The sequence below is a fragment of the Balaenoptera borealis genome, assembly GCF_965194805.1.
Source record: "Balaenoptera borealis genome assembly, chromosome: 9".
Classification (NCBI taxonomy): Eukaryota; Metazoa; Chordata; class Mammalia; order Artiodactyla; family Balaenopteridae; genus Balaenoptera; species Balaenoptera borealis.
In genome coordinates, this window is record NC_138873.1 from 112,089,566 (window position 1) to 112,116,988 (window position 27,423).

General features: G+C 37.2%; 1 long non-coding RNA gene and 1 pseudogene across 2 annotated transcripts in view; both read right to left on the bottom strand.

Moving 5' to 3' along the window:
- LOC309634743 overlaps nucleotides 1–27,423 on the bottom strand; it is a 632,894-nt gene that overhangs the window by 548,906 nt on the left and 56,565 nt on the right. The gene's annotated exons all lie outside the window — the stretch shown is intronic.
- On the bottom strand, nucleotides 6,532–25,676 carry LOC309634697 (low molecular weight phosphotyrosine protein phosphatase pseudogene; annotated as a pseudogene). Its single transcript has one exon. The product of its transcript is annotated as a low molecular weight phosphotyrosine protein phosphatase pseudogene (transcript).

Below are 27,423 nucleotides of genomic sequence, written 5' to 3' on the forward strand. Positions count from 1 at the left end.
TCACACCCACATTTGGCTCAGTTACACCCGAAGATCCAAGCATCCCCGTCAAACATTATGACCCAGCCTTTCCTTCCCACCCTACTCTAGCCATCATCAAATTGAATCCAACCTCCTTTCCTTCTCTTTCTCTTAAACCTGTGCATGTATCTTCTGGAACTCTCTACCTCTGTTTAGCAATCCCACTGCGTCTTCAACATCTCCTCTGAATGCTCTTTCTATCTCCTCACTAAATTAAAAATCTGGCTGTCCTCGAGGATACCGATTTCCCTTGGAGCGATGTATCTCAGGGCCAGGAAGTGGGGCATTGTTTTCCAATGTCCCACGGCCGTTTCCAAATAATTTCTCCTAGTTCACTTGGAGTAATTACAACTGCTGATACTGTGCCCCGTCTTCTCACTGCGGGTCTACAATTAAAGTCATTTGGTTGCATGAACCGTTCAACTCTTTCCTCCCTCTTTAATATTTTGTTTGTAATGTTTCCACCCAGGGTTGTTTAAAGTTCATCATATGTAAATCATTTAGAAAAATGGCACAAAGTAAGTTCTCAGTGAATATTATCATCGTCCTCTTCCTCTTGTTTCCCTGCTTGCACCAGAACAAGTAAATATTGCTGCAAAAAATCACACAACTGTTTTATTGGTTTCTCTTTGAATTCATGATTTCATCCCTGAAACTGGCTCTCAACCCTGCCCAGCCATCGATATTGTTCTTTATAAAGCTTACTTTCCCATTCAGGGAGACTACATTACATTTTCTTCTTTTTTTCCTGTCCCACACCTCTTCACTCTAATTCTCAGCTGAGGATCTCAGTTCACACTTAATTATAATGCAGACAATACAGATGAATTCGCAAACTCTCTCATCTTCTTCCAGCAAATCATTTCTCCTTAATGCATCTGCACCCACTCCTCTTTCTTCCTCCCTATTTTCATGAGGGAAGTGGCCCTTCTTTGATCACAGCCAATCCTTCTACTTGTTCTTTGCATTCCTTTTCCCATCCTCTCTCTCTCTTTTTTTTTTTTTTTTTAATATTGATTGATTGATTGATTGCTATGTTGGGTCTTCATTTCTGTGCGAGGGCTTTCTCTAGTTGTGGCAAGCAGGGGCCACTCTTCATCGTGGTGCGCGGGCCTCTCACTATCGTGGCCTCTCTTGTTGTGGAGCACAGGCTCCAGACGCGCAGGCTCAGTAGTTGTGGCTCACGGGCCCAGTTGCTCTGCGGCATGTGGGATCTTCCCAGACCAGGGCTTGAACCCGTGTTCCCTGCATTAGCAGGCAGATTCTCAACCACTGCGCCACCAGGGAAGCCCTCCCATCCTCTCTTAAGACCCTGCGCTTCCTGTTACCCACTCTCCCATTACCACCAACTGAAAAAAAATTAAATAACAAACAACTCTTGCACACACCCTCTTCCTGTTCCCATTCATGGTAAGACTTCGAAAGTAGTATTCTGCAATTACTGTCCCCACTTCCTGATCTCCAACCACTTTCAGCCCTTTCCAGTCTGGTACCTGAACCCATACCTCTGCAGAGACCAAGAGCACTTCTGAGGAGGTCAGTATCTCCATGTAGCCAAATTCAGTGGCCTTGCTTGGTCCTCATGTTTATCAACCTCACAGTAGCATTCAGCCCAGTTGAAACATTTTCCCCTTCTTGAAGAATTTTCATATTTTGCCTTAAATGACCCCCTGGATCCTTGGTTTCACTCAAAGTTTTCTATTCTTTTCCATCCAACCTGGGGCATGTTTCTGAGCTATTCATTCAGGCCTTATTCTTACATTATCTCTTAAGTTGGTGAATACTAGTATAAAGCGGAGAATAAGAGCATGGCCGAGGAGCCATGTATCTGCATACACATTCTGGCTCCACCATTTCCTAGCTGTGTGACCTTGGGCAGATTACTTGACTTTTCTGTATCTCAGTTTCTTCATCCATATAATTAGGATAATAGTGCTTTAGTTATGTGATTATTGTGAGGATTATATTAACAGTGTGTGACTTGTACTAAGTTCTCAATAAATGTTAGATATTATTATATGCTTAAAACTCTCAGATTTAGATCTCTTGTCTAGACCTTCTAAAGTTTAGATTCATATGCAGCTGCCTATTTAAGAACTACACATGGATGACTAGTAGGATCTCCAGATTAACATGTTCAAAAGAGAGGTAAAAATGAGTTGGATCCCCAAATTAACGTGTTCCAAACAAACTTCAGAATTCTTGATTAACCACCAAACCTTTTTCTCTGTGTTAACTCTCTCACTAAATGGCATTATCTTCATCTATTCAGCAAAAATTATTTATGAATAATACGTAATCTGAAATTAGGAAATTGAACTATAGGTAGAAAAAATTAAAATTAGTGTTTCTTGGATTAGATAAATCTACCATCAACCTAAAGTACCTTGTTGAACTTTCATGATACAAAAATCCACTGAGTGTGTGTGGGTGTGTGTGTAGGCATTGGTGTGTTTGCCTGCTAGAAGTTAGGAGGAAAGTGACATGCATCCTAGAAATAGAAGATCTGGTCTCATGACTTCCATTCTACAGGAATATTTTTATTTACCTGGACAGCTAAAACACATAGTATACACAGAATCACACGTATCATTCAAACGTGTATGAAACAACCATATGCTATCAAAATAATCTATAAATATCTGTCATCTTGTCACGATTACATTTGACACTTGTTCCATTTCTAGTATGTTTTCCAGGTATTTTTATAACATTTTCTCTTATGTGGTTATTTATTTTCTGCAATATTCAGTTTTGCTGGCTCATGTTTTTACAACTCTTCTTTGATTGCTTTCATAATGACTCCAGATATAGATACAAAATTCTTTATGGTACATTACCAAAGGAAAGAAATTTTGGATTCACAAAGAAAATAAATACCTTGGACTTTCACAGTCTTATAAATTCAGCAGTCTTTTAATGATCATTGCAGACACTGCACAATATTAATTACTAAGCACATACTACGTTCCAGCCACTGGACTAAACAATTTTTATGCAATATGTCATAGAAGCATCACATTAATTCTACCAGGTAGGTGTATTATTAACTACAATACCAGATGGAGAAAGTGGGTTAAAAGATGCTAATTAATTTGCTTTCATTAAGGTCACAAAGCTAGTAAAGGACACAGCCAGCGTCCAAGCTCATATCCTCCTACCTCCAAAGCCAGTGCTCTTTATTATTAACTTAATTTAAAACTTTACATAGTGATTACAAAGAAATAGTTTATTCAGTCGTGTGCCCTAACAGTTTATTAACTGGCTTATTCTTTCTATTTAAATTTTGTCTTTTTTCCAGTTGATGAGTTCTTAATTTTTTTTGAGATTTTTCACATGAGCAGCTTTATTAATTTTTTTTACACATTGGACAGAAAACTTCATTACCTCATTCTTCATTATTTACCCAACTGTAAGATTCAACTTCTAAGTTCCAGCTAAGTGTTTATAGATCACTTTTTGTTGTATTCACCATCTCTCTTAGTACTATGGTTTCATTGTATGATGATCATTTTGAAGTCTGCATTTATTGCAAAGGTAAGACTTTCCACATATTAGTTCTTTTAAAAATTTAGCTCAATTCCCGGATCATGTCCTCGGGCTGCCAAAATGGCTGTGTGGCAACGCTGAAAACTGATGATAAATCGGGAATGTTTAGATTGAGACTTGTGAAACTGGACTGAAGCACTTATCTTTAGATCCAATTTTGGTGATGTATGTATTATGACTCCTGGCAAGGAAAAAGCAGTTTCTCGTGGATGGAAACCTTTCTCTGAAGTAGACTCTCACAGAAACTCCCTAGGGAGCAATGAAAAGAAAATGTTGAATTCTCTGACTTTGTTATTGAAGAATATAATAAGCAGTGTCTTCCACAGCAGTTTTACCAGTCATGCAGAAAATGTCTTCATAGGGCTGTTTCCACAATGTCGGCTTTCAATGAACGTTTAAGGAATCATTTTTATATTGTAGTGTGGAAGATATTCCCACAGGGAGCTGACACGATGAAGGCCAGGGAAGTAACTTTCCTATGACTAGACTGGATCAGAAATAAGACTGAGGTTGCTGAGGCAGAGTGATTTGGCTAGAATACTTCTTAGATTTAGTTGCCTGTCACTCTTAATTAATCAACACCCCACGTCATTCTGTAAAAGATCTTAACCAAATTAACATATGCAGTTAAAAAAAATCAAACAATTGAACAAATCTGGGTAAGGAGAAAAGCTGGGTATGGAATTAATAAAGACAGCAAGAAGACTGATGCCCATAACACACCATCCTGAAGAGTGCGTGGAGGATGGGCAAAGAAAAAGTGAAAGATAATTATAAATGTCAGTGTCCATTATAAAGAAGCCAACTAATGAGAAGCATCGATATTTCTGTTATGGAGACTTGAGTTTTCCCCCAGAAGTATTCATAAACAGCCTGAAATCCCTAATGACATCATACTGAGGCAGTTACATATTGTGCTATTTGAATATATCCTTTGGAGTAAGCTGAGTACATGAATCAGCCATATCATGCAGTGAAAGTGTTTCTATTGCCATAGTTGGGAGTGGGCACTAAATAATTTGGCCCATATGTTTAGCTCTGAGATGATATGGTGTGTTTCAAGGGAAAAATTAGACCAACTAGTTACAGCATACGTGAATGGACTACATACTCTTAGGGCCATAAGTATTTTCTAATTAAAAATAATCTTTTGTTATTACACAGTAGTATATGTATATTGTAGAAAATCAAATGATACAGATACATAAGAATAAGAAAGAAGACATTTTACCCCTACCCAGAAAAAATGATCATAGTGTGTCTTGCGGAAAGGTCATATAATGCACAATGTTTTGTAAATTGCTTTTTCCAGTTACATTGTTAGTTAAAATATTTAATTTTTCATGTCAAAAAGTTTTATGTCTTCTAAAAACCAGTCCATATTCCATATTCCATTTCCCAACTTTCCCCCAAATGTCCTTTATATAAATAGTTTGTTGAAACCAGAATCCAATCCAGGTCCATACGCTGAATCTTGTTTTTATGTCATTTAAAGTTTGTTAATCTAGAACAGTGCTTTTATCATGACACTGACTTGCTGAAGAAACTGTGCTAGTTGTCCTATATAATATTTTATCTTCTGGATTTATGTGGCTGTTCTCTTATAGAAAACCTCCTATGTTTCCTAATTAACTGGAATGAATTCCAATTAAACAATTTTGGCTGGAATACACCATGGGTAATGCTGTGTCCTTCATGGTGCATCAAATCAGGAAATACATTATATCTGGTTGTCCCACACTTAGCAGTGCTCAGACTGACCTGTGGATTAGGGTGATGAAAGCCTCATCCCCTCTTTGTACAGACATGTTTTCTCATTGAATCGTGTAAGTAATCAGTAGAGTGTTGCTTTGTCACTACATAAGTGTACAGTTCTCCATCAACCATTTATCTAATGTTTTAATGAAAATTGGTAATCCTTAAATGAATTAATATTTTTTCTATCATTTGATATTTATTTACTGGCATTTCTCCAGACCATGGAAGAATGGGTCCAATTAGTCTATTTAGTTACCTTGAAGTACAGTTTCTACAGGGAAATCAGGATACCTACTTAACTCTTTCACTTTAAGTACCAATTTTCGAACTATGAAGGTGGCTCAGAAGACACCTTAGAGAATGACAGCTGAATTTTCTGGCATCTTTTTCTGAGCATAATGTTCTGGATTTCCAGGAGATCCATGTGTGTTAATTTACTAGAATCATTCTTCTTTGTGTTGTTTGAAAGTTCACAACTTTAGCCAGTGGGAACCCCTTCGTATTAGCTCTCGTATCCTATGACCAACCCACTAACCTTTGAAAGCTTCTTGCTTCCTGTCACAACACAGCTCAGACTCACCTGTACCATCCCTGCCTCAGTCTTGGAATCAGCTATTTGTCCAAGTGGAGAATGGTATTGGAGATTAAGATGTGACATGAGAACTACAATGGTAATGTTTGCTTCTAATGACTATAAATATTTTTTCCAAAATGGTTTTTAATAAACACTGGCAGATGAAATTTCAAAGATGTGTTCACCGGATATTTTCTGGTATAACTAGGATACTTATTAAGGGCAGATGTTTATAATATAACAACCAGTCCAAAAGTAGAATAAGGGCCTCTTTTGAAAAGTGAGAAGTCTTTTTTGTTGTTGTTGTTATAATGAAATCTTCAAAGTGACTCTTTACTTCCGAAGACGTTCGTCATTGGGAATTCGTGAGTTACAAACCTACGAAGAGATTGAAATACTGGCAGAATGTCACAGAATATAAAAGGCATAAATAAATAAAATGGGAAGGCTACGAATTCTTGGAAGGGACAATTAAATCAGCATTTTTTAAAGAGAGTGGCGTTATATATTTTGACATATTTCTTAAGGTAGAACCTGATTTGGTAGTGACTATTTCAAATAAGGTTGCATCTGTATTTCCTGTATGATTTTGTAATGGAAACACTGAACTAAGAGTGACCTTCAGACTTCCAAGAAGCTCCAGATTTGTATAGGTAGATATATTTTGAACAAATCTGATTGGATCTAATTTTTAAAAGACAAGTGAATTCAGCAATGAATTTCTCTGTTTGTATGACTCCTAGTCTGGATACAGCTGTAAGGACAAAGTCAACTTAAGAATCCTAGGATTTGTCTGAGAATCCGTATTTAAGTTAAGACATATATATATATATAAGCATTAAAGAAAACAAACTATCGAGATTTATTTATGAACATAAAGGAACAGAAAAGAGTAAGAAATTTCTTTACTTTGAGATTATTAAGCAATTACTGAATGATTAGGGCACTAGGGTATAATTTTTGAAGTGCCTTACTTTCCTATGTTCTAGTTGCAGTTAAACATTTTTTTCTCAATTCTTTACTTTTTAGGGATACCATTATCAAATTCTCAATCCACTTAACCTCTCAAGTTTTCAGTATAAGAATCTCATGGAGCAATTCCACAGGAAGCCAGACACAAGTTTGCTCAGTTTTCTTGCCAAGACCTCCCCGTGTTTCTGCCTCTGCCACCCCTGGTGGCCTGGTGGGAAAGCTGCCTTGCTCATCCCTCAGGCCCAAGTGGGTTCAAGACTCAACGTCTCCCACCAGGGACCCTCATGATACCGAGGACTGCAAGTTGTTCCTCTGAACTCTCCCTGCTTCTAAGCGACCGTCACTCAGACCGATCTGTGACCGTGTCCACCCAGGATTTCGGGTCACCAACTATAAACAGGGAGTGGAGGGGAGCTATTGCTCATCTAGCCCTCCACACGGGGACCTGTCTTGGGGCTGCAGCCCCAAGGCAGAGAACCCACACTCTGCTGAAGATGGAGGTAGGGGGGGCAAGGCCCCTGTGGCTGCAGGGCCTCCAGCTTCTTCCATGAACAGATGACTCAAGTGGAAGCAACTTGCTTACTTATGCACTTACTCTGCCAGGACGACTGCCTGACCCTGAGCCGACGGGCAAACATCACACATCATCCAAAATAGACAGTGGAAACACTGCCTTCTGATTCTTCTTCACCTCATAAACTGTCTGAATTAAAAATTTTTATTTATTCTTCCGCCAAACACAACTGATTTCCATCTACAATTATTTTTTAAGGTAAGAAACAGTGAGTCAACGGAAGAAAGGCCTGTGACCTTGAGCTAGGGAAGAGTGACACTGTGACACTCGACTGAGCCGCCGGGCTGTGGGGATGAGCTTGGGCCGCGCAGGACGGGACCTGGGTCAGCGAACCTTCTCCAGGGCAGCTCTGCAGCACCGCACGCACTGCTGGTAGATGGTCTCAAAGTGAGCATTACTGCCGTGCTAGCGATCTTCAAAAATGAGTTGTTTTTGTGGCTCGTAGCTCCCAAGTAGTTCAATTTTCGCTCTACAGTTTTTAACTTGGTTACTTTTTCTATTCAAATCTCTACGGTTGCTTTCATCCATACGTAGTATACAGTCAAAAGCAGCGGCAAAGTCTTCTTTGGTAACCTGCCGGGCAACGTGACTCATGGGAGTACCATGCTTCTTCATGCAAGCCTGCCCCCGATAATCAGGAGGGTTTCCTAGTTCATACGTGGACGTCGCTGCACTGTCCATCCTCCAAGTATCTGAAACGTTTTGATCAGTTACAAGTTTCCTGAAGACTGCTTCTGCAGTGGGTAATAGACAGAGGTTACCCAGACACACGAACACCCCCGACTTGGTCACCTGCTCGGCCATCCTCCCCCGGCACCAAGAAATCTTAATTAAGATTGATGCCTGAATGAATAACATTCTCGCCTTTGCATAAAAGTGAAATTAAAGACAGCAAGTCTTCAGTTCCCAGCCAATTTAGTTATTATGTATATCAGAGTTTAGCAAAATCTCAGAATAGGAGAGTTGTGCCTAAGTCCAACTTTTTTTTTTCTTATGTAGTATTTTTGTTAAAGACACAGTTCTGCAGTTCATGAAAATCTTATAATTTGAGGGCCTCATTCATCAAATGGCCAAATCTATAAGTTTGGCTAAGAGATAGAAAATGGAACTCTTTTGAGTCAGAAATTTGATCCACAATCATTACCAAATAATGTCTCCAGACTCTCTTACTTACCTTTCTCAAAAAAAAAAAAAAAAATCAGAATATAAAAGTGTTTACATGTAATGAATGCTTTCTTTGGATTGTCCTTGAAATGGGATACTTTTCACTTTGCTAGACCTTTTCTTCTTTAAATTTCTTAGACTTTCTTGAGACAAGAAATTGTATGACTATTTCCTAGTGTCTACTATGGGCAGGGTAGTTTTTATATCTTTTTTGTTTCTTTGTTCTTTTGTGCTTTTGCATTGTTTTGTGGCTTGCCATTGGTGGGTAAATATTTCCTAGAAATTTGGAGAATAGAATGTGCAAATTGCTTGGAATAGAGATTAATTATTGTTCAAAGAAACCCATGCTCCACCTCAGACTTCTGAGCTCTGCCCACCTCCAGTCTTATTATTTCAGACATGTGAGATTAAACTCATAAGACAGAATAAAAATAAGTAAAAAAAATCATTTATGGAAGTAAGGAATACTTTCTACTTAGTGTCTAAGTTGTCCATCTGATAGAAGGACATACATTAGAATATTTAATTATTAAATAAGAAATAACTCTGGCCCTTTGCATAAAATTGAATAGCCATAGGTTGGAATTAGAGATTTTTGGCTAAACATTATTCTCTTTGATTAATATATCTTAACCGCAGGCATCTATATATCTATATTCACACTATATCTATCTATATCTCTGCTGTCTATTACTACGGGCTGAGGATTAAAAACCAAGTTATTGAACTTCTTCAACCTTAGAATTCCCTGACTTCTTCAGAGCCTAGGAAGGAGTTAGGGAACTCCACTATCCCAGGAAAGTGTTCACTTACTTTTGAAACTATTTAGTTGCTCTCTGATACATGGGTGTCTTCATTTCAGAAGCTCTTGGACTCATGTTGTCTCCATGTTTTCTTTTGAAGCCATTCTCATGATTTATAAACCACATGTTTGTGTTCTGGGCAGGGTTGATGCATTGTCTTCATACCTTACACAGAAGCCTTGGTGTCAATCACACCACAAAACCTCACCAGGATGAGATCAGTTTGTTCTGAGTAGCACAGCAATAAGAGAAACTTTCCATTATGTTCCCTTTGATTCTTTAAACAACCAAATCATGGTTCATCCATAACTACTTTCTGTGATTTAAAATACTGAGGGTTTTAACAAAAATATTTACTGAATAATACTGCAAGTTAACAACAACTTACTTCTACTTTGAGAATATTTACATTCAGGATGAGAAATTATGCTACTAGAAAAGTTTTATTTTAAAACTATAAACTGTATGGAAACCTATTAATGAAAATAAACAGATTATTCTCCATGGAGTTAATGTTTTCCAAAAGTTCAATGATTTAGATTTCTCTAAGCATTATAATATTTTTAAACGCAGCTTTTCATAACTAGTGAAAAATAGAACCGAAATCACAGAATCTAAATCTCAGAGTTTTAGATATTGCAATGTTTTGCTTTGGCAATTTTATAATTATTACAATGTTCTATGGTAAGAAACGTCTTTGAAAATCTGAAAGAAAATGTATCTAAGGTCAGGTTAAGAGAGATGAACTAAATCTTCACAAATGAGATGAAGAATTGCTAAAAATTTAAGTAAGGACATTAAAATCATAAGAAAGGTTCATACAGGAATGCTTGCCCTCGAATCTAACATTTGCAAATATGTTTTATACATTTTGGGAGAATTTTTAAAGAAAATTCCAAACCAACTGCAAAGTCAACATTCTGTGAAGGATGATATAGTAATGTGAACATGTGATTGTCATCAACAATGAACTCATTAGAAAGTATTGGGAGAAATGCAAATTTCAAAAAATTTTTGACTTCCAAGATTATATTTTAAATTTGAATTGGTTTTAAATCTTAATATTACTATAAATTATAGACATATATTAATTTAACAAAGACTGTAAATTCTGTGTTCCAGGCACTGTAACAGGCATTGGGGATATAAATTAGCATAAATGTGCTATGAAGGAAATGGATTTCTATAGCAGTTAGAAGTAATTTTGGCTGTACCTAAGGAAAACCTATTAGTACTTTAAATGAGTAGTTTTCTCTTACTGAGGATTTCTGGAGTTGGGAGGCTGCTAGCTTTGGTTCAATGGCACTGAATGATAGAACCATCCTTATGGTCATTCTTTCATGCTTGCAAATTCCAGGCATTGGCATTGTGACTGCTTTAAAGATAGGTAGACAGGAGCAGGAGCTGTGCTAATGACATCTTTTCTTTCTATCAGGAAAACAAATGCTTTCCTAGATGTCATCTAACAAAATTCCATTTGTTTATCATTGGCCAAAACTTGTCACGTGCCCACTTCTAGCTGCAAAGGGAACTATAGCTGAGTATTTAGTTTTTCCAACTTCTGTGATGGAGATGGAATGGAGGAGGAGGGTGAATATCAAGTTGGGTTAGCTTATCAATAAGGTCTACTGTAACCATCTCCCCTACTTGAAAAGTAATACCTGATACATGATAAGGAAGCCAACTGTATTTTTCAGCAACTACTGAGTGACATGATTGATAACCTCTTATATTCTCTAGCTATTGTGGTATAACAGGAAGAAGGGCTCTACTAGGAAGTTAGAATAAGCCTGTGAAGTAAGAGTAGAAGTTACTGCAGTAGAATTTCTGTGTATTTTTAAAGGGAAGAGGGTAATTTTAACATGTAATAAAAGAATTACCTTTTTTTTTTTTTAAATTTATTTATTATTTATTTATTTATTTATGTCTGTGTTGGTCTTCGTTTCTGTGCGAGGGCTTTCTCTAGTTGCGGCAAGCGGGGGCCACTCTTCATCGCAGTGCGCGGGCCTCTCATTATCGCGGCCTCTCTTGTAGAGGAGCACAGGCTCCAGATGCGCAGGCTCAGCAATTGTGGCCCACGGGCCCAGTTGCCCCGCGGCATGTGGGATCTTCCCAGACCAGGGCTCGAACCCGTGTCCCCTGCATTGGCAGGCAGACTCTCAACCACTGCGCCACCAGGGAAGCCCTACCTTTTTTTTTTTGTCTTTGAATTTGTGGGAGTTAAATGCATATATTTTAAACATTTGTTCACTAGAAAGTAGGGAACTGTTTATTTTTATTTTTTTGGCTGCATGGGCTCTTCATTGTGGCCCGTGGGTTTCTCTAGTTGTGGCGTATGGACTCCAGAGCATGTGGGCTCAGTAGTTGCAGCACACAGGCTTAGTTGCCCCGTGACATGTGGGATCTTAGTTCCCTGACCAGGGATGGAACCCACGGCCCCTGCATTGGAAGCATGGAGTCTTAACCACTGGACCACCTGAGAAGTCCCCGGGAGCTGTTTTTTTTTTTTTTTTTATGTTTTCTATTCAAATAAGCTGGAGTTAGGTATTATTTTATCTTAAAAAACTATAAATAGGGGGTGTTACTTCAGTTAATGGTAGAGTAGCTTGTATTAGACAAACCGTTATGCAGAGAAGAATAATAAATTCTTGGTGAAGTAAAAAACATCTAGTTCAAGGCACTGGAGAGTGACCAAAAGCAGGCAGAAACAGGAGTATAGACACTTGAAAAGGGAAACTGCTCTGGGTGCGTTTTACATTTATGAATTTTCTGCCTGAGGTCATTCTCTTTGAGAGTGACATGGAATGGCTGGAATTCAAGCAGAAATTTGCAGTCTTACTGGCTGGAGGAGTCAAAGAATGGAGTTTGATATTGCCAAGGTAGAAGATAAGTGAGGAAAAGGCTTTCTGGAAAGGGAGCTAATTGAGGTGGAGGCCCCCAAACCAGCAGATAAACCCCACTTTGATTGGTCTCTGAACTATGCATACATGGGGGAATGCAGCAGACTTGCCAGAAAGCAAAACTGAGTAGACATTTCAGCTGCTTACAGAAGAGCCAGAGTTTGGAATTTGAATCCAATCAAGTTAACTGACTACTAGAACAAAAATCAACACTATAGGAAAAACTGACAGAATCCAGGATATTAAAATGCATAATTCATAATGATCAGTATGAATTGAAATGTAAAGAAACAGGAAAATGTGACCCACAGACAAGATAGAAAGTAGTAAGGAGAAACCAACCACAAGACGACTCAGATATTTGAATTAATGGAGAAGTTTTTTTTTTAAGGCTGTTGTAAATATTTTCATGGGTTGGAACAAAAATATTTCATAATGAATGAACAGATGGAGAATCTCAGCAGAGAAATGGAAATTATAAAAGAAGACCAAATGGAAACTATAAAACTGAAAATACAGTATTTGAAATGAAAAATTTGAACTGAATGGGCTTAATACGAGATTGGAAATTAGTGAATGTGAAGAGAAGTCAATAGAACAGGGGAAAAACTAGGAGAAAAAAAACCCAGCTCAGGTCTTACAAAATGTATTGCTTAAATGATAAGAATTGAAAGTTGAAATTACTCTTTGATCCATGGGCTAAGGAATAGATGTTGTGTTAGCAGGCATGAAAACATTAATCTCATTGTATATCTCCATCAGATCCCTCAGGTGACCCGGTGCATTGTCAATGAGCAGTAATATTTTGAAGAGGATTTTTTTTTCTGAGCAGTAGTTTTCGGCAGCGGGCTTAAAATATTCAGCAAACCATGTAGTAAACAGACGTGCTGTTATCCAGGCTTTATTGTTGCATTTATAGAGCACAAACAGAGTTAAGTTAGCACAATTGTTAAGGGCCTTAGAATTTTCAGAATGGTAAATTGGCTTCAACTTAAATTCACCAGCTGCATTAGCCCCTAACAAGAGAGTCAGTCTGTCCTTTGAAATTTTGAAGCCAGGCATTGACTTCTCCTCTCTAGCTATAAAAGTCCCAGATGGAATCTTCTTCCAATAGAAGGCTGTTGTGTTTACATTGAAAATCTGTTGTCTAATATAGCTACCTTCATGAATTATCTTAGCTATATCTTCTGGACAACTTGTTACAGCTTCTACATCAGCTTCTTCACTTTGCACTTTTATGTTATAGAGATGGCTTAAACCTCATGAACCAACCTCTGCTAGCTTCAAACTTCCTCACCTCTCTCAGCCTTCATAGGCTTGAAGAGAGTTAGGGCCTTGCTCTGGATTCAACTTTGTCTTAAGGGGGTTGTTGTGTCTTAAGGGGGTTTGATCTTCTATCCAGACTGCTAAAACTTTCTTCATATCAACAAGAAGGATGTTTCACTTTCTTAACATTCATTAGTTCACTGAAGTAACACTTTTAATTTCCTTTAAGAACTTTTCCTTTGCATCCACAACTTGGCTAACTCTTTGGTGTAAGAAGCCTAGCTTTCAGCCTGTCTTGGCTTTCAATATGCCTTCCGCACTAAGCTTGATCATTTCTAGCTTTTGATTTAAAGTAAGAGACATGCAACTCTTCTTTTCACTTGAACACTTAGAGGCCATTGTAGGGTTATTAATCGGCCTAATTTCAATAATGTTGAAATTAGGGAGGCCGAAGGAGAGGGAGTGAGATGGAGAAATGGCCAGTCAGTGGAGAAGTCAGAACACACACAATTATCAGTTAAATTTGCCATTGTATATGGGTGCAATTCGTGGTGTCCCAAAATAATTACAGTAGTAACATCAAAGATCACCATAGCATATATAATTATAATGAAAAAGTTTGAAATATTGTGAGAATTACAAAAATGTAATGCAGAGGCCTGAAGTAAGCAAATGCTGTTGGAAAAATTGCACCAATAGACTTGCTAGATGCAGGGTTGACACAAACCTTCAATTTATAAAAAATACAATATCTGTGAAGCATTATAAAGCAAAACACAATAAAGCAAGGTATGTTTATAGTCTAAAATGCATGTAACTGTAAGACTAGAATGAAAAAAAAAATAGTGAGAGAACACAAGAAGTATGTGAAGACATCATGCCTAAAATTTTTCCAAAACTGGTGAAAAACATAAACTTAAAATCCAAGAATTTTAGCAAAACCCAAGAAGGGTAAATGCAAATAATGCCACACCTAGGAATATCATAGTCAAACTGGTGGAATCCAAAGATACAGAGAAAGTCTTGAAAGTCACTTGAAAATATTGGCTCATTACATATGACTCATACATATTACAATGATGCATGTAACTGCTGACAGTGATATATACATAACTGTTCCTTATCAGAAACAATGGCGGCCAACAGACAATGAAGCAGCATATTTAAGTGCTGAAAACTAAGAAGAAAATGTTCTGTCAATCCAGTGTTATGACCAGTGAAAATGTTTTTTTAAAGTGAAGGCAAAATTAAGAAATTTTCAGGCTTAAAATAAAACTGAATTAGTCACAGCAGTCCTGCATTACAAGAAATGATAAGCAAATTCTTCAGTCTGAAGAGAAATGACTATCTAGAAACTCAGATCTACAGAAGGAATTGAATGGCACAAGAAATAGTAAATATGTGGGTAAATATTACAAATTTTTCTTCTTTTAATTTCTTTAAAAGACATATGACTATTCAAGGCAAAAATTATAACACTGAATGGTGAAGTTTATAATGTATGTATGTATAACATATATGACAACAATAACACAAAGTCTGAGGTGGGGAGTGTAAATAAAAGTATAATATTTTTACATTTGACGTGAAGTAGTACAAAATTAACTCTATGTAGACTGTGAAAATTTAAGGATGCACATTTTAATCCCTACAGATTCACCAAAAATAATGCAAAGAGGTATAGCTTCTTAGCCAATAAAAAAATTTTAAATGGAATACTAAAAATATTCAAATCTGTTAAATATAGGCAGAAAAATAGGAGCAAAGGAAGAAAAAACAAATAGTGCAAATAAAAAAAAATCAGAGTACTAGATCTAAGTGCAACTGTTTCAATAATTGCATTACATATAAGTGGATTAACATTCCAATGAAAAGAGGTTGTAAGACTAGATAAAAAGGCAAGACTCAATTATATGCTGTCTATGAGAGACACTTTAGATATAAAGACTGAACATTTTTACCTTTCTCACTTTTATTTCGTCTTCCCATTTGGATGGATAAAGATATACCATTAAAACATTAACCATAAGAATAATATTAGGCCAAAGTGATCTCAAGTCAAGGAGTATTATCAGAGATAGAGAGGAACAAGTCATAACGATGAGGGTCAATTCAACAAGAAGACTTAATATTTGTAATTGTGTATGTGCCTAAGAGCTTCAGAATATGTGAATCAAAAACTGAGAGAAGAAAGAGGATGCTAGGAAAATTCACAATCATGGTTAGAGTTTTTTTAAAAACACCAATCTCTCAGTAATATACAGAACAAATAGGCAAAAAATCAGGCAGAATATAGAAGACTTGAGCAACACTGCCAATCATTTGAGTCTATTACTATTTATAGGGTTTGCAAGAAGGGACAGGCCCTTCTTCTTCACCAACACCCTTAAGCTATTGTAAATTTCAGAGGCCCTCTTCAGGTTTCTCTTGATTCTGAACATAGATAACAGGTTCTTAGGAACCCCCTGCAGTTTTATCTGACTTTGTTTTTCTGCTTGAGAATAAATGTTCTTTTTTCTGTTGTCTGGAAAAAAAAATATGCAAAATTCAACACCTGCTCATTATAAAAACGTTGAGCAATTACAAGAAGGTAACTTCCTCAGTCCAACAAAGAACACCTATAAATCATAAACTACAGCTAACTATACTAAATGATGCAAAATTCTATAATTTTCCCCCAGGATGAGTAGCAAAGCAAGAATACTAATGCTCACCACTTTAACAGTGTCCTAGAGGTTCCAGTCAGTACAATAAGGCAAGAGAAAGAAATAAAAAGCATAAAGATTGTAATGGAAGATGTAAAATAATTTCTATTCACAGAGGACGTAATTATCTATGTAGACATTCCTAAGGAATCTCAAAGCAACTACAAGAAATAATGAATGGATTTAGAGATTTCATAGGTAAGAGATCAATTTACAAAAATCAAAGGTATATCTATATACTGTGTATAAATAGGAAACAAGTTAAAACAACATTACATTTAAAATATAAAAACAAAATATTCTGGAATAAATTTAATAAAATATGTGAATGTCCTCTGTACTGAAATCCACAAAACAATGCTGAAAGAAATGGAGTGGCAAAATATACCATATTCATGAATTGGAAGACTGAATTTCATTAATTGTTAATTTTTCCAACTTAATTTGTCAATTTGGTGAAATCCTGATCATAATACCAACAGAAAATTTTGTACAAATTATTCAGCTCATTATAAAATTTATATAAAAATACAAAGGTCCTGGAATATTCAAAATAATTTTTTAAATGAATGAAGTTGGAGGATTTAAACTTCCTCATTTCAAGGGTGACAATAAAGAATTGTTATTCAAGAGAGTGGGTTATTGACATAATAATAGACAAAGAGATCAATGAAACCAAATAGCAAGGCTGAAAATAGACTACACATATACAATCAATTGATGTTTGACAAAGGTGCTAAAGCAATTCTTTGAGGGAATGGATGATACACTTAAATGTAAAAGCTAAATCCCTGACATTTTTAGAAGAAAATATAACCTGAGGTTGGCAAATATTTCTTAGAAAGCAAATACAGAATAATAAAAGTAAAATTTAAAAATGATTAATTAGGTTTCTTCAAAATTAAAAGCTTCTTCTCATCAAAATACTCTATTAAGTAATTAAAAAGCAGGATAGACTGGGAGAAAGTATGTACAAAGCTTCTCTCTGACAAAGAACTTGTATCTAGAATATTTAACAAAATAATATAACACATATAATAAAATAATAAATACAATCAATCAATTAAAAAATGGGCAAAATTTTGAACAAACAATTCATCAATGAAGATTTATCAAATGGCCAATAAGCACTTTTTTTTTTAACATCTTTGTTGGAGTATAATTGCTTTACAATGGTGTGTTAGTTTCTGCTGTATGACAAAGTGAATCAGCTATACATATACATATACCCACATATCTCCTCCCTCTTGCGTCTCCCTCCCACCCTCCCTATCCCACCCCTCTAGGTGGACACAAAGCACCAAGCTGATCTCCCTGCGCTATATATAGCACATTTGTTTTTTGTTTTTTATTTTATTTTTGGCTGCGTTTGGTCTTTGTTGCTGTGCATGGGCTCTCTCTAGTTGCGGTGAGCGAGGACTACTCTTCATTGCAGTGCGTGGGCTTCTTATTACAGTAGCTTCTCTTGTTGCAGAGCATGGGCTCTAGGTGCGTGGGGTTCAGTAGTTGTGGCACGTGGGCTCAGTAGTTGTGGCTCATGGGCTTAGTTGCTCCACGGCATGTGGGATCTTCCCAGACAAGGGCTCGAACCCGTGTCTCCTGCACTGGTAGGCAGATTCTTAACCACTGGGCCACCAGGGAAGCCCAGCACATTTGAAAATGTAATACCCGTGATCATCATGGAAATGCAAACTAAAACCACAATAACATAGCACTACACAACCATGAAATTGACCCATTTCAACTGGATGAAGTCATATGACAAATTCTGGCCAATGGGTTGGGAGCAAAAGTGACCTGTGTCGCTTCTGGGCTGGCCCATTTAATTATCAATGTAAAGCCTGTAGATCTCTCTTTTCCCCTCTGGTATGATAACTTGTAACCCTTGAGATGTTTGTAAGCAGGATGGTTAATTTTATGTGTCAGTTTGACTGGGCCATGGAGTACCCAGATATCTAATTAAACATTATTTCTGGGTGTGTCTGTCAGGGTGTCTTTGGATGAGACAAACATTTGAATCAGTAGACTAGAAACGAAGATTGCCCTCCTTGATGTGGGTACCTCGTCCAATCTGCTGAAGGCCTGTATATAATACAAGGCTGAGTAAGAAAGAAGTCTCCCTCCCTGTCTGACTGTCTTCAAGGCAGGACATTGGTTTTCTCCTGCTTTCAGACTCAGACTGGAACTTACGCATTGGCTCTCCTGGGTCTCCAGCTTGCCAACCACAGATCTTGGACTGCTCAGTCTCCACAATTACATGAGCCAATTTCTTTCAGTAAATCATATATATATACATGTATATATATATGTTTTTTTTCCTATGGAGAATTTGGACTAATACATATTTCTGTACTACGAAGTGGGGCTCTGCTGTAACAAATACCACAATGCACAAGCAGCTTTGGAACTGAGTGTGGGTAGAGGCTGGAGGGGTTTTGAGGTGAATCCTAGGAATATGGACATTAAGGGTGATTCTGGTGAGAGCTCAGAAAGAAAAGAGGACTGGAGAAAATGCTTCCATCTTTGAGAATACATAAATAATCATAAATAGAATGTTGGTGGTAATATAGACATTAAAGGCCATTCTGATGCGGTCTCAGACAGAAATAAGGAACACATTATTGGAAACTGAAGGAAAGATGATCCTTGTTAAAAAGTGGCAAAGAATTTAGCTGAATTGTGTTCATGTTCTAGTGTTTTGTGGAAGATAGAACTTGTGAGTGGTGAAATAGGGTATTTAGCTGAGGTTATATCTAAGCAAAATGTGCTTGGTTCCTCTTGATTGCTTATAGTGAAATGTGAGAAGAGAAAAATGAATTGAAGAAGGAATTGTTAAGCAAAAAGAAAAGATTTGGAAGATTCTCAGCCTGTCCATAATGCAAAAAATGAGGAAACATGTTTAGTAGACAATGCCAAAAGTTTGACTGGAGTATCACTTGATAAAGAGATTATGGGATTATATGAGCAGAAAAATTGCCAGTTTTTTTAAAGGTTATACTCCATTTATAGTTATTTAAAATATTTGATATATTCCCCATGTTGTACAATATATCCTTGTAGCTTATTTTATACCTAATAGTTTATACCTCTTAATCCCCTGCCCCTATATTGCCCCTTCTGGTTTTAACTGAAGGAGATAGAAATGGAATGAAAGGAAGGAAGGCTATTGGACTTCTTAGATCTTACAGGACCAGACCGTAGAGTTATTTGGCTGTGAACACATACTGTTCTTCAAAACAGAGGAAGAATGGAGCCTTAAGGGTGGGGTCCCTGCCTGGCAAAGTCTTGGGGACATGACCTCACCTAGCAGAGCCTTCGGCACATGACCCCATCTGGCAGAGCCTTGGCAGTGCGACCCCTGCCCAGCAGGGCTGTGGAGTCGGGTCTGCTGCCTCAGTGGATCCAAAAGGCAGAGCATCAAACCAAAGAGGATTATTTCCAAGCCTTAAGATCTTACGGAATTTGCCTTGTTAGGTTTTGGACGTTCTTGGAACCCGTCACCCCATTCTTCCTTCTGATTCTCCCTTTTGGAATGGGAATGTCTGTCTTATGTCTGTTCCACCATTGTATTTTGGAAACACACCACTTATCTGGTTCTTCAGGTTCACAGCAGGAGATGAGTTTTGCCTCAGGTTAAGTTGTACCTCAAGTCTCACGCATATCTGATTTAGATGATATTTAGATGAGATTTTGGACTTTAAACACTGGAATGAGTTAAGACTTGGGGAGGTTGGGATGGAATGAATGTATTTTGCATGTAGAAAGATTTAAATTTGGGGGGCCAAGGAGCAGAATATCATAGATTAAGGATTTATGTCCCCCCGTAATTCATATATTGAAGCCCTAATCCCCAATGTGATGGTATTTGATGGTGGGGCCTTTGGGAGATAATTAGCTTTAGATGAGGATATGAGGATGGGTCCTCTGTGATGGGATTAGTGTTTTTCTAAGAAGAGGAAGAGAGACCAGTGCTTTCTCTCTTTCTCTGTCCTATGGGGACACAGTGAGAAGGCCATCTGCATACTTTTTTCCTACACTGTCAGCGTTATCCCGTTACATTGTTAACAGATTGTATAATAATGGCTATTGTCAGTTGACGTATTTCACCTCTGAAATGTTGACTGCTGTGTGGTCATGCCCAACAATTGTCTCCTGTCATGCAAGGCCTGGGAGATACTGAACATCAATTTCAGTCCTGGCCAGGGACTACCCCAAAGAACTACTCTTTTACTTTTTATTGTGAAAATAGGTCATCATACTTGTTATATGCTCTGATAAGATTATTTCAGTAACTCTGGTACTTCTCAAATAAATCACAAAATTCAAGGATGTCAATATTTTAGATAAGGCCAATTCCTATACGGTCAGCCCTTCACATCCATGGGGCTCACCTATGAATAGAGGTTGTTGACTGTAAGGAACTGGAGCATGTGCAGATTTTGGTACCCACGGGGGTCCTAGAACCAATGCCCGGCAGACACTGAGGGACAACTGTATATTGTTTTCTAATATTACTATTTTTCTCTGAATTGTGTAGATCTACCATACGTACTTTCCTTTTTTATTCTCTGGTTTAGTAATTTTTGCTCAACAGAATATAATAAATGGTATCCTAAAAACAGAGTGGCCACATCTAAGTCCTTATTTTATTGGGAAAAGTTAATGTAAGTAAGAGCAAGTCTTTTGATAATTTGTCAGTCTGCATATGTAGTGTAAAAATTAGAACTGAGTATTTTTGAATTTTAGCCTTATATGTATGCTTCAGATGTAATCTGTTTGTCTGAAATATTGTTGGAAGTAGTTAAATTATTTGTAACAGCTGAGATTTCTGCTTTGATTCGCCAGAAATGAGGAAAAAAATGTTTTCTACTGAAGCCAAAGCTCATATCATTAAAAAGTTTTCCCAAAATAACCCCTTTTCAAATTTATCATATGACAATGTGATATGACATAGTTAAACATAATTCCATTTCTCTTATTTATTCTATCATGTCACAGTATATCACATTAAACTGATTGCTCTTGGAAGAAAAGCTAACTTCAGAAGTTTTTTTGGTATCAACCAATAATTATTTTGCAGCAGCACAAGGCTACTTCTGTCCTCAGACTTTAGAATTTTGAAACATCTTTTCTGAACTTCAGAGCAAGCTAGATAGAATTCTGTCACAGAGGTGGCTGGGATCAGCCCCATAGAGCTTGTGATGTTCTGCATGATATCTGGAGTGGAAAAGAGATAGTGCAGGTCACTTGAGAGGCGAAATAACTGAGTATATATTAAATAAATTCATGTGCCCTCCAAGGTATGCTCATGAAATCTGCCCTCAACAGATTGGTTCTTAGCCTCTACAATATTTTAGGTGGAGAGATTAAAGATATTTGAACAGAAGCACAAGGAGGTTCAAGGTGCATTTCCCTTTTGCCACCAAGGATGTACTTTTGAAAAGTCTGGTATGTGTATTGTTTTATGCCACTGAAGTTTTAAGATTATTAGGAATGTTTGAGAGGAACAAGGGGACACTGTTAGTAATTATGCCAAGTAACGTGCATAAACCTGGACTTTAAAAAAGCAAACCAGAATGTGTGTATACATTTTCTCATTTAGTTTTAAAATAATTATATTTAATACAAATTGCACATAAAATAATCCAAAATACAAAATTCATTACATAAAATAATTACAGAGGCACTTGAACTTCATTTAACTTTACACCTGATTTAGTGTTCAGTACATATATAGCTTTCTATAGGCTTAGTTCATCTAGTTGATAAACTGAAGCCAGAAATAGATTGAAATCTTCCCGTTGTCATTCTTGTTGAGCAGATCCTGAGTGGATCCTGCTCTAAGACCCCATAGTTAAGAATTTCATGGAAAAATCAAAAGAAGTTAGAAATGTAAATACCTAGAGCTGGGTTTCATTTCCAAGGATGCTGTACTTTATGAGATGGGCACCAACCCTCAACTCTTGCTTTCACTGTACAGATAGCAAGAGAAGACACTATAGGTGCCACAGAAAAAAAGCAAGCAAGAGAATCTTCAGAAATGCTTTGTTCTCTGATTTAAGAAATCCAGATTTAAGAAATGCTTTGTTCTCTGATTTAAGAAAATAATTTAAAATAATTATTTTCTTTAACATAAGGCAAGGTTAATTCTTGATTAACCAGGATAATGGTAGTGAAGGAAGCTATGAATACCCAAATCTATGGTTAGAATAAAACTAGTCAAGTGTAATACACAATAGAATGATTGTAAAGTTATTTTATTAAAATCGCATTAGATGTTTGAAAACATTCAGTGTTCTATGGATATTATCCATGTATGAAAATAATAGACATATAATAGCTTAAGAATATAAAACATATAAATTTTTTGATGAAAAATGGCCAAAATTCTCTATCTGTTGAGAATGTCTGCTACTTGCTTTTTATTTCCTGTCTGACTCTCTCTCTCTGCCTCTTCCCCAGTCCCCTCCTGCCCTCCCTTCCTACCCTCTCCTTCTTTTTAATTGAATGAGACCTGAGTTGGGCAGAGACGCAGAGATATGTGTGTGCTCCCTTCTTCTCCTCTTCAGCCCTCATTTAATGCCTCAGAGGTTTCTGTCTCTGTTTTGTAGCTGTGCACTGGCTTTCTGGCTATTTGATAGCGGTGACACATTTGCACATGGCAGTGAACACAAGTTGGTGTCTGCCATTGTGTGGGACCAGATGACAGAGGTAAGCTTCTTAATTTAGCTGTGTGTGGATGGAATAGTGACAGGGAGGGTAGGGTTGGTGAGGAATGGAGCCAGGTTGAGGCAGGGCTCTAGGTGATGTTATAATGTAGTGTAGGGGCCACTTTCTCAGCATGGTACACATGGTCTTTGGTCCTCACACATGCCCTGGTGGCAGGAAGAGCCTCTGGTCAGTTTCTTACTACAGACCTTCATGCAGTTTTCAGTCCATGACCCAGTGTCATTTGATGTTGCTCTATATAATGCCAAAGAATTCCCACCAGTCACTAGACATCCTTTGATCTTTACCTCTACCAGATTCTTCAAGGTGACCGAGGTGCCATGAAATTGGATTTCTAATATTCTTGATGCTCTTCTTTGCTTTGGTCCAGAATTATCATGTCCATATCTTTTCATTAGTTCTTACAGATCAACAACGTAAATGGTAGAAAGAGAGGTCCAAGTGGAGGAAACATGGTCCATTGCAGAACTGCCTTGCCCAGGGTGACGTGGTACAGGGCACACTGTCGTGGGCATTGCTGCAATGTGCCGTTCTCACTGGCCCAGAGAGTGAGAGCTCTGAGAGTGTGGCTAAAGCATGCATTGTCGGTGCCCTAGAATGAATATGATCACAATCACTACTCAACTCAACTGCTTTTGTACATGTGTTGTTTTATATATGTGCAAACATATATGGCATTCCCGTAGTAGAGGCTGTCCAGCGGTCTCTTTCTGTGCCTCCCCCTCCTGCCACTCCCATGTACTTCCTTGCATTCATATGTGTCCTTAGTACATTCCCTGTCTCACTAGAAGTAGACTTTCAGATTAAAGCTTCCTTCCTGGGGCCTCTGGGGTGAGCCCCTTCTTCTCATACCTCCTCAGGGACCTCAATTGATTAATTATTTCCCAAAGGGTGGGTAGTGCTCTCGCACATACAAATCTTGGTAGTGGTAGCAAATATTCAACTAAAAATGGAAGGCAGTGTCTCCATTTTTCTAGTTGCTTGATATTGAGAAATTCTCTTGCTTCTCATTTGACTCTAGAACTCATGGCAAATGGACTTTTCTAGGATCCGGCTTTTCTGGGCCAGCTGCTAAGAGTAGCTCTTGGGATGTGTAGGTCACTCTGTTGACAGCTTCTCTCTCCTCATTTTTTCCCAGCAGTTCTGAGCTATTGACAGTAGAGAATTGTCTACCGAGGGACCACTGGAGCTTCTTATCTCTTTTCTCATGGTCCCAAACACATTAAATAAAAGAAGGTCCTTTCTCTAAATCTGAATCTTATTTTGTTTTGGGTAAAAAAGCATAATATAAGAGATGGGCATTAAAACAGGCAAATAATTAAAATAAAACAACCACAGACTTACATATTTGAATCTTACCCTAGTGATTCAGAACATGATTTTAATCTTGAAAAGTAGTAAATGGCTTAAATGGATTCTACTGAAGTTTAAAAACAGGCTGACCTCCATAAGCTATAATTGAGTAAAAGATTTCAGGTCACACATTGATCTTTGTAGCTTTGTAGTGTACCCACACAGGGATACTACTGCCAGCAGCACCATCTTTGCATTAAAAAGAAAGACAATATTTGTGTTGTAATTAAATCTAAGAGGGATAATAATCTCAGGAGAGATTTATTATAGTCTGTTGCACTTAATTATCTTTTCTTTTATGTACCAGTGAAAATAATGAAACCTTTTTTATTGAAATAAGAACACCTCAAGTAAAATCATAGCATAGCAGGATGAAGACTGTAGAAAATGAAGATTGAGCAGGGAAAAGGTGCATGAGAAATTGAAGATAAGACCATGCAAAAAATTATTTTAATATGATTCAGAGCTGGAGTTAAGATGGTGACAACGGCTTGTTGGTTACCTGATCTGATGCTCAGTTATACACTTTCTATAACGTTTTCTTTAATAATCACTTCAGCTCTACAAGGTAGATATTTTTCTTCCCATACTTATAGACGAGGAGCTGAGATTCAGAGAGAGCAAAGAACCTGAGTGACAAAGCTAATTGTTGGGAGGATTTAGTCTAGGTCTCTGACTTCATGGCCAGTGTCTTTCTACTTTCTCAAAAAGCAGACTGAACAGAGAACTAAAGAGTTGGCTTACCCTGTGATCTCCAAGCTCCTCCAGCTCTCTCTACTTAAAATTTCCATGTACATTTTCTTTTATTTTTTTCAAGATTACGTAATCAATAGTTACATCATGCAAAACTTGAGGAACAAATTTAGACTCGTTGAGAGCATTTTAAGTGATATCACTCAAATCAACAGCCAATACTATCAGAAAACCCCATTTCAAAGAAAAATTAGCATCACCTTTAAAACTGATAAATTGAGAATCTCAATATTAAAGAACTCCTACAGTTTTCTAGTGAGTTAGATAAATTGTAGATTTAAGAATCCCCCTTTTGGAACCCTGCTACACTGTTGGTAGGAATGTAAATTGGTGCAGCCACTGTGGAAAACAGTATGGAGGTGCCTCAAAAAACTCAAAATAGAGTTGCCATATGATCCAATCCCACTCCTGGGCATATATCCATAAAAAACAAAAAACAGTAATTTGAAAAGATACAAGCACCCCAATGTTCATAGCAACACTATTTACAATGGCAAAGGTATGGAAGCAACCTAAGTGTCCATCAATAGATAAATGGATAAAGAAGAGGTAATATATATATATATATATATATTATATATATATATATATAATATATATATATATTTAATGGAATACTCAGCTATAAAAAAAGAATAAAATTTTGCCACTTGCAGCAAACTGGATGGACTTGGAGGGCATTATGCTAAGTGAAATAAGTCAGACAGAGAAAGACAAATACTGTATGATATTACTTATATGTGGAATGTAAAAAATACAACAAACTAGTAAGTCAAATAAAAAAGAAGCAGATTCACAGATATAGAGAACAAACTAGTGGTTACTAGTGGAGAGAGGGAAGAGAGGAGGGGCAAGATAGAGGTGGGAAAAAAAGGGTTTTTAAAGGATTATATGAAATCATGTGTGTGAAACTTTTAAAAATTGTAAAGCACTATAGAATTTAAAGAATCTTTCATTCAAAAAAACACTTTTAACCTTTGATCTAAAAATAAACGCTAAAAATGTACAATACTTATAAATGTATTATGCACAAAATTAAGTTCAAAATAGTTCACATGTTTCGTGCTGTATGTTATAGATATGCTAAGATTAATTTCAAGCAGATTAAATAAACATTGAAGTGCAAAAAAGAGCCCCCCTTTTTAACCATTTCAACCCCCATTTCTCAAGCTTGAGAGTCATTACATTTCTTGCTATGTGTTATGGGAACTGATTTATATTTTTAAAAAGGTTGAGAGCCAGAAAGTTATTTTTCGAATACAAAACACTAAGCCACATTTTTGCTAAAGAAAGGCTTGTGTAAGCACATGTTGTTTCATTTTATCAGCCCTCCTACCAGTGTTATTGGTGAGGGTGGATACAAGACCCCTAATTGTAACATGAATGCTTGTGACCCAGGTGGGTTGCATTGCTAGCATGCTTTTGGGTAGAAAACGGATACTGAACCCATGAGAACTTGTCCAAACTTCCCATTTCTTAAGTGACGTCTATGATTTCTGAATAACTGGTTTCTGCTTTAATCTAGCATTCCACCAGGAGCACATCATGACATCTCTGATTTGTCGATACATTTATTTCTGAGTTTATATATGGTGACTTTTGTCCAAAGTTCTAGACACTGAATAAGCTTCAGAAAGAGATTGTTCTTAAAAACCACTCTTCAAACAAGCATGATATAAAATGATGTAAAATTTATGTCATTAGTTCACCACAGTCCTCTAAAGATCAGTTATGTGGTTTCATTTTTGTGGAATTACATATGAGTGTAAATACATTTATTTTAATCTGTATCTGTACACGATGAAAAATTACTAGTGCATTGCTGTGGACACAAGCTGGGGAATTAATCTTCTTTTTACCACAAGTTGAATATGTGCCCTGGACAAGTTAATGAATGTCTCTGAGCTTAGGTTCCCATTCTGAGTTGCTGAAAGTATATGGGGCTGGACTAACATCAATCTCTTGTCTTCCCCCCCTCCCTTAACCTTGTCAAATGCTATGCACGTTTCCATTCCTCTGTTTTGGATATCACTGATTCCTCCCTCTGGAATGCCTTCTCCTCTTTCCTGGCTCCTACCCATGATTTCTTTTAGAGCATCAATAAGAAAGGAAATGCTCCAATGAGAAAGTACAAATTATACATGCGTCATTGGAAGACAAGTGTAAGTTAACCAGACTTTAGGCCCTGAAATGGTGTCATTTAAAGATCAAATACCTGCTGAGTAATTGCCATGTGCCACACCCTGAGCTCAAGATATGACTGGAAAATCAAACGCCAGCCCTCCTGTTGTTAACTAGACAG